General features: G+C 38.0%; 1 pseudogene; it reads left to right on the plus strand.

Moving 5' to 3' along the window:
- Window positions 1-7,067: 7,067 nt before the first annotated feature.
- LOC130071720 (5S ribosomal RNA) lies at window positions 7,068-7,184 on the plus strand (annotated as a pseudogene).
- The last annotated feature ends 1,256 nt before the right edge of the window (window positions 7,185-8,440 follow it).

Genomic DNA, 8,440 nt, shown 5'->3' on the forward strand with positions numbered 1-8,440 from the left:
ATGTTATGTAGAGTATAGTCATCCAACATTCATTTCCCTTTTGCTTTTGCACTGATTATAAACTATATGTCTGAAGTCTGAATCTGTCTTTTTTATTTTGTCATTTCAGTGAGCCAAGGATTGAAGAGTAGTACACACACACACACACACACACACACACAAGCTATAGCAAATAGCCTGTAAATAGTTTGTAACATGACTGTAAAATGTAAAACATTATATTGAATAAAAAAAATATTTCACAAACATCTACATGTCTGTCTATTTTAAAGTTTAGGTTATATGGAGTGTATGAGTTGCATTTGTGGATGTTATTATAGCACAATGCTTTACACCTCACCCCGGACCTCACTAATTTTCAAACCCTGGTTACGGCCTTGGATGTGAGTCAGTAATAATTTAATGTGCAGTCACGTAACATTCAACTTTTAATAAATAAATTATTGTAATGCATGGCAACGATTTCTTTTACACAACATAGCAGCTTTTAAGGCTATATTCATGGTAAAAAATAAAGTGTATTTATATAAAGTTGTTTGGATGAAAACAATTTCAAAAGTTTTAATTAGGTGGTGTTACAGTACTTTTTGTATTTCTTTGCAGCAGATGTTTTCAACCTCCGTTGGCATTTTGTCACAGTTACCACATGTAGGACTACAACTATAAAACATATATTACTAATCAAAACTCGTGCTCGCGTGTAACTAAGGTAGGAATAAACAATGCACTTATTTTAAAAATTCAACAACACCATCGTTAATTCGACAGACGGACAAAACCATATACCACAAGCTTTTATAACAGTTTGTAACATTTAATATTACAATTTAACTAATTAAAGGTAACAGCCAAACATAAAAGTATGACAACTACTAAATAAACAGCTTACCACTGTGAAACATCCTGCAAAAGGCGTGCTTGAACAGGCTCTACTCGATTCTCTTCATCTATGTTCTCCGGGTCTGATTCCGGCTCAAATTGATACGGTAATATGTTTGACATGTTTACAATAATCAGCGCATGCATCTCCACGTTATGGTAAGAGGCGTGACCTTTCCGGGCAACGTGCGCTAAGCTGCTGTCGAATCACAACACAGGAACCGCTGGCACAATCAGAACTCGTTACGTATTTCTGAAGGAGGGACTTCATAGAACAAGGAAGTCATCAGCCCGTTTTTATGACAGGGAAAACAGCGGTATACAGATAAGTAAATTGTGTGAAAAATACTGCGTTTTTTTACACGCGAAACATGAACACATGTTATACTGCACACTGTAAACACAATCAAAGCTTCAAAAAAACACGAAGAACGGTACCTTGAAACAGTGCATGCCGGTTAGAAATTTTGTCCGACTTGATGCAGCGCCGACGCCACATGACTGTGACGTATGCCATCAAAGTACCACGAGAGCGATTCTAGAGTAGCCGGAGGACTCAGCCAGCGCAGCTTCTCAAGAGCGGCTGCACGAGCTCTGATGATGACACAACTGTTCCACGATTCGCCGGGTTCACCGCATGACAACGATCACGTGCGTTTCGTGTTTATTCTCACACCTTTAGTTCCACTAAAGCTCACAAATCAGTTTTTTATAACATTAAACAGTCTTTTTAAGTAGTCGCGATGTTATATTGTGTGTTTATCAAAATAAAACTGATAAAAAAACGTTGACTCCACTTCATTGATATAGGCTTATTTTGAACTTTATTCTTGTTCAAACAGATGCTGTATGAAGCAGAATGAAAATGTATCTGAAATATCTGTGTATTTGGCAAATATTGCATTTATTTCACTTCAGCTGTGGTAAAGTATGCAAACACCATGTGAGCGGTCACTACGGGAACCAGAAAGTGTCCGACTTCACGTCTCCGTTTGCAGCTCCTCCCCGCCTGCACGCGGCAACTCTCGCCGATCAGTTACATCCAGCCGCAGCCGATGTCAAACACTATGGAGTCAAAATAATGCCACATAGTTTTGCAAAAGAATAAAGTATCGAAAAAGAAAATAAAGTTTTGCAAAACAAAAATAAAGTATTGAGCAAAGAAAAAATGTTTTACTCACAAAAATAAAGAATGGCAAAGGGGGAAAAAAGTACTGAGAACAAAAAAATATTTTTGCAAACAAAAATAAAGAATTGCAAAATAAAATTAAAAAAGTACTGCAAAAAGAAATATAATTAATTGCAAAATCAACGACAGCTGTAATCCTATTTTATCTCTGCAACATATTTTCCATGCTCACACCTAACTAATGCCGCGTTCCAGGCAACCTGTAACCCGTGTTTTTCCAACCTTATACCCGTGAAAGTGCACTGGAACGGCAGTCAAACCCGTGACTTCCCACCCGTGAACTCGTACTAGATCGATGTACTCCCAGTTACGAGTTCTGACGTCACATAGCCCGCAAAACCATACAAAACAACAATGGCAGCCCCTACGGATGCAGTGTTTCTGCAGGCGGTACACAGTGAGAATACACTTTAGGACAATATAACGTTGCAGTCAAATTAATAATAATATAATAATAATGATAATAATAAACACACGATTATGTATTACAATGTTATGTGTCTGAAACAATAAGTATGTATATACACACGATTATGTAATACAATGTTATGTGTCTGAAAAAATAAGTATGTGTATTGCGCTCAGGTAGTTTGGCGTGACGGGCCTGGAACGCTACAAAGTCGTGAGTCGTGGTTTGAAGTCGTGATTTACGTGCTCAAAAACCTGCCTGGAACGCAGCATAAGTTATTTGCAATGCTGCGTTTCAGTCAAGCGTGTGCTTGCAATACCGGGTTTCCTTTGCGCTTCACTTTTCTCTGCGTTTCTCTTCATGGCGCTGTTTTGACATGGTGGTGGAGTCTAGAAACCCCGCGAAGCCGCGTCATCAGCAGGAGACGCAGATCGCAACAGTCACCATGGCTAAGTTACGGTTACTAGCTGTCATGCCAATCGCCACATACATTTCATAACTAATTTAAAGGGACACTATGCAGCTTTTTTAGCTTAACTGAACAGCTTCAGAGTTATTGAAATGGTTATATAACTTCTTTCGGGTTGAATGGTGGGCGTCTCGACCCCCCCTGGTGCCTGTGAGCGAAAAAATCTCACTTGCAACTTCGGTGCGGCGGGCCGCGTCAGGAAGTATCGCGTGATATCAGCTCTCGCGATGTAACATATTCCTTTACGGCAACTGCACACATACACACAGGAACAAGGTATAGATGGATGGAGTTTGTCACACTATCGTCATGGCTGAGCCGGCATATAAGATGCAGAAAGCTAGGAAAGCATTGTCGGAGGAACAGGGAAAGAGGAAACGGCAGACTGACCGAGTGAGGAGTCGGACACGAGCATAGGCATAATTTGCGGGTGTGTTATGTCCCCATTGAAACTTCTCGCGGCACGGATGTAACGTTACCATTACAAACAAATAAAACATCTCCAGGTAACTCTAGTAGAGCATTCATTTCGTTCGTTTGTTAAATAAGAGGCGATCTGAAATGTGTTAGTTTTGAAATCAAGTGACCAAAGTGCTCGTTGCCTCTGCGATCAGTGGTGCAGATAAGTGTTCTGTTGTGACGCGCGCCTGAATCCGTTGCGGGGACTGAGAGACTCTCTATATTTTGTTATGGTGAAATCACAAAATCTAATGCACAAAACACATGTCCCTGCTTGAAATACAACCACTAATAAACAATCGGTTTTGATGAGGAAAATAAACTATACTATTAGTACCGATTAGAACCCAGAACCTCTGACACACTTGGCAAAAGTTCTGCCTCTGGACCATTAAAATTGTCGGATCTATGTATTTAATCACGTGAAAATTCTCACCACTAACAACATATATTATATCTCATTAAACGACAAATTAAACACAATGTACTATTGTATACTATGTAACAGGGCATGTCAAGCTCTGAGTGAGTGGTATTTACGACAGTAACATTAAATTCAAGTACTCCACAGTAACTCTAGGGGTCGCTGTTTGACAAAAACGGGATTTCTGCATAATGCCCCTTTAAGACACTGTATTTGGTTAATTAATTAAATTGTTTGGGTGCGGGATGCACGGGAAACCATTGTGTTTAAACTTCTTTTTTTTTTAAATGGATAATTTCTTGAATTTCTAAAAACGACCTTTACGTGTAGCCTATCTTTGAAGTCCATTTTTTGGGAGAAAAAAGCTCAGTATAATATAATAAGCACAAAAAGACTTCACATATAAAAAAGAAATATGCTAGCCTGAAACAAAAACATTTCAAAAACTGTAAAATGTTAGGATATATAAAAATAAAACATTATTGCCTACATTTAGGCTAGAAGACGCTTTTATCCAAAAAAGGAACAAAGCAATTCGTCAAATGTCGGTCATAATACAGATTAGACAATAATAATACAGGGCTAAGATTATTACAATAGAATAGGCCTACTCTATCATTTCTGGTCATACAGAAAATAAAAAATGCATCATTCGCCACTGCTTTTATTTGTGTAAACTCACGATAACAAGAAAACGTTGTGCTTTCGTAAAATAAAAGAAAAAAACCAGGCGAGCTTTCAGTCTCAGTGCTGGATCGCGTCTCAAAAATGAACTGAAACTAAAATATAGCTTATGTAGGCTAAAGCTTGAAATGTCCACTTTTAAACGAACAAAATAGAATCGAAAGCAAATACCGTCTGATGATGTATAGGCTATCCATATGAATTTCTCTCTAAAGGCGCACCCGCTTTACAGCTGAGATGGAGATATGTTTCCAGCTGATTTTAGAAAACACTAGTTTATTAATAAACAATTAAAATGCCTCGTTAATTTTTCAGACAATTGTATTATTATTAGCCTATAATATATTTTTTGGATTAATATATGAATATAATATAACATAATTATTATATTATAATATATTATATAATAATTTTGGTTAAAACAATTTTGGGTGGTTTTTTGTGCATTCTCGTGGTTTTGACGAGGTTTTGGGCTGGAAAACTTTGCTGGCATCTGGCAACCCTGCGAGCGCAACAGTTAAAGTCACCATGGAAGAGCAGAGGGATGCTGGTGGATTCCAGGTAATGTTATGTAGTTTTGTTTCCATTTATTTCACCAACATTAATATACTGTATGTGTGTGTGTTTTTTAAAGCTAAATCCGATTAGTATTAATGACAATTGCCAAAGTTTAATTGCTTAATTTGTTTAATTTAAGTTTAAAAAAGTTGAATTTGTTCCGAAATCTGATTGTCCCGAAAATTATACTAAAGCAAAATCTTGAGTAGCCTAGTTATTGTCTGATAAAACATTAAAAACGGTCCTCATGGAAGTGCGTATCTATACCACGAATTTAATTTCTCGTGCTATTTATACTCCAAAAATAGTTTTTCCGTGTAGCCTATATGATACGGTCTTTATGGCGTGTAATACGCACGCACTCCACACCCCTAATCATACAAGAGATTTATGGTGCGTAGCAACTGTATGCATACACTGCGTCAAAAGGGGTGTATACGGGAGAATTCAGACAATGAATACGGCGGGGGCTTAATGGGGAGGGACTTGATATTGCAGGGTGGTTCTGGTAGAGTATTTTAAACAAAATCCTAATATTAAACACCCCAAACAAAAAGATAAACATACAAATGAATGAGGACAGAGTTATATGAGAATGCTCAGAACTGATGATAAATTTTAAAAACACAGCACAAAAATCTGCATCTTACCGTACCTACATCTTACCTTACCCCTCCCAAAAATACTTTAAAATCATGAACTCAAATGTCATTGTTCATTGTCAATGTTGTTTTTGTGGCAAACTGATCTTTCAATAAAAATATGACACCTACTTCTGTCATATTTTTACACCTGTTCTCCTACACCCACCGCAAGTTATGAGGTGACATGAATCTCTATTGTTAAAAGTTATCAAATATTTGTCAATATATTTCTACTGTATGTGCTGTAAATTATAAGAGATGTGTTTAAGGACCAGTTTTTACTTGCCATGTCATATTTCATCATTTGTATTTTCTTGATGTTGTAGGATGAGGGACAGTGTCCCATTTGTTCAGAGATTTTTACACACAGACAGTTGCCTATTCATGCAAGTTTATGTGGCGATAGGTAATATTTTATGATTTCTAAAAGTATTTAATGGCTAACCATTTTTATGATGTTTTAGAGTACAAACAAGTTAAGTGTAGTGAGACCAAGAATATAACCTTTGGTTAAATTCTTAGTGTATCACAGACGTTTGATGTGGACAGTCCTATGTGTGGCACACCTGAACACCACAACCAAAGCCCAGACATCAAATGGTAGAGTCCTTTTAATCAAGACAGGTAAACAAACTTAAGAATATACAATTTGACTCATCTGTTTTTCATTGCACAGTCCAGATGATGTACTGAGGTTGTTGGCAAGTAAGGTAGATGACAGCAAGAATTTCACCATCTGCGTGTCTCGCACAGACTTCTTTCAAAGAGCCATGCTTCAGTGGCAGCGGCAAAAGAAAGGGACCCCTGGCAACATTTTACGAGTAACGTTTTTGGGGGAACCAGGTGTTGATTCCGGTGCCATTAGAAAATAATTTCTTACAGGCAAGTCAGTTTCTTTATTAGGATGTTTGTATTCATGGAACATTTTTTAAAATTACATATTTCTGACTATTTTTTTTAATTTTTTTATTGACTGATTTTCTGTTCTTGCTCTACCCTTTTAATTGTATTGAAGTGAATAAAATGTTTTTTGTTTATATGTAGTTCCTACAAAATGTGTACATGCATTTATAGATTTGATTGGTGAGATTGAGAAACACCTCTTTGAGCATGGAGGACACCAGAGTGGGAAGAGCCCCATCTACTCCTTAAGTGATCTGGAGAAGGGATTTTTCAGGTTAGAAATGTTTTATTCACTATTTTACACTGTTGTGTTCTAACAGGCTTGATCTTTGTGTCTGTTTGTGCTTTCTCTTTCAGGACTGCAGGAGAGGTGTTTTCAGTTAGTCTGGCTCAGGGTGGACCAGCCCCCCGTTTCATGAGACAGTGGTGCTTTGATTATCTATGATGAATCCAGCAGCCATATCACCCTGTAGCCCAAGACTGGTTGCCCACTGAAGCTAAGCAGGGCTGAGCCTGGTTAGTACCTGGATGGGAGACCTTCTGAGAAAACCAGGTTGCTGCTGGAAGAGGTGTTAGTGAGGCCAGCAGGGGGTGATCACCCTGTGGTCTGTGTGGGTCCTAACGCCCCAGTGTAGTGACGGGGACACTATACTGTCAAAGAGCACCGTCCTTCGGATGAGACGTTAAAACCGAGGTCCTGACTCTCTGTGGTCACAAAAAATCCCAGGATTCCAGGTCCTTCGAAAAAGAGTAGGGGTGTAACCCCGGCATCCTGGCCAAATTTGCCCAGTGACCTTTGTCCATCATGGCCTCCTAATCATCCCTATATATACTAATTGGCTTCATCACTCTGTCTCCTCTCCACCAATAAGCTGGTGTGTGGTGGGCGTTCTGGCGCAATATGGCTGCCGTCATCCAGCTCGATGCTGCACATTGGTGGTGGTTGAGGAGATTCCCCCCTTCCATATGTGAAGCGCTTTGAGGTCCCAGAAAAAGCGCTATATAAATGTAACGAATTATTATTATTATTATTATTATCTCTCGGGAGGAGATTTGGATGAAGTGAATCTCACTAAAGATGATTTGGATGACTCTGAACTTTTTGAATTGATTCAAAAGGTAGTACAAAAAAATTCATCAAAGGCTTAAATTTTTCTTATTTTGCCTGCACAACAACCCCACATTTGTTTTAAATATATATGAAAGATTACATTTCATTTCAGGTGGAAGAAGGAAATGATCTCTCTTCATGGACGGATGTTATAATTAGTTGTGGTTTCACTGGGATCATTAAACTGGAGAACAAAGATGCCATAATAAGGTAAGAAAAAGTAAAAGTGATTCAAACATGTATCAGACCACACATATTTCAGCCAACGGTGCAACATCTACAGCTTTAATTTACACTTGCAGGCTCTTTCAATTACATTGGTTGATATAACAAAATACAACCAGGTATTCCTAAAAATGTATGTGTATTTCAGATCTATTGTGCTGCATGCAACCCTGCGTCTGATCCCTTTGCTGAAGCAACTCAGAAAAGGTCTCCAAGTGTACAATTTTGTGGACATCCTGGAAGAGCATTTTGGATTGTGCCAACATTTCTTCGTCCCCAGTGCGGTGGATGATGACAATGAGGTATCACTCATATATAAATATAAAAAAAATATTGATGTTTAATCTATATCCCTTTATCAATTTTTCTTCATTTCACATAAACAATTTAGATATAAAATACAAGAGATAAGCATTTTTATCAATTGTGCTTTCCGTTCCTTAAAAATGAATATCAGTTGTCATCCCACAGGCTGATGCAGACTTT

This window comes from Rhinichthys klamathensis, unplaced genomic scaffold (assembly GCF_029890125.1).
Source record: "Rhinichthys klamathensis goyatoka isolate OS25496 unplaced genomic scaffold, OSU_Roscu_1.1 h1tg000452l_1, whole genome shotgun sequence".
Taxonomy (NCBI): domain Eukaryota; kingdom Metazoa; phylum Chordata; class Actinopteri; order Cypriniformes; family Leuciscidae; genus Rhinichthys; species Rhinichthys klamathensis.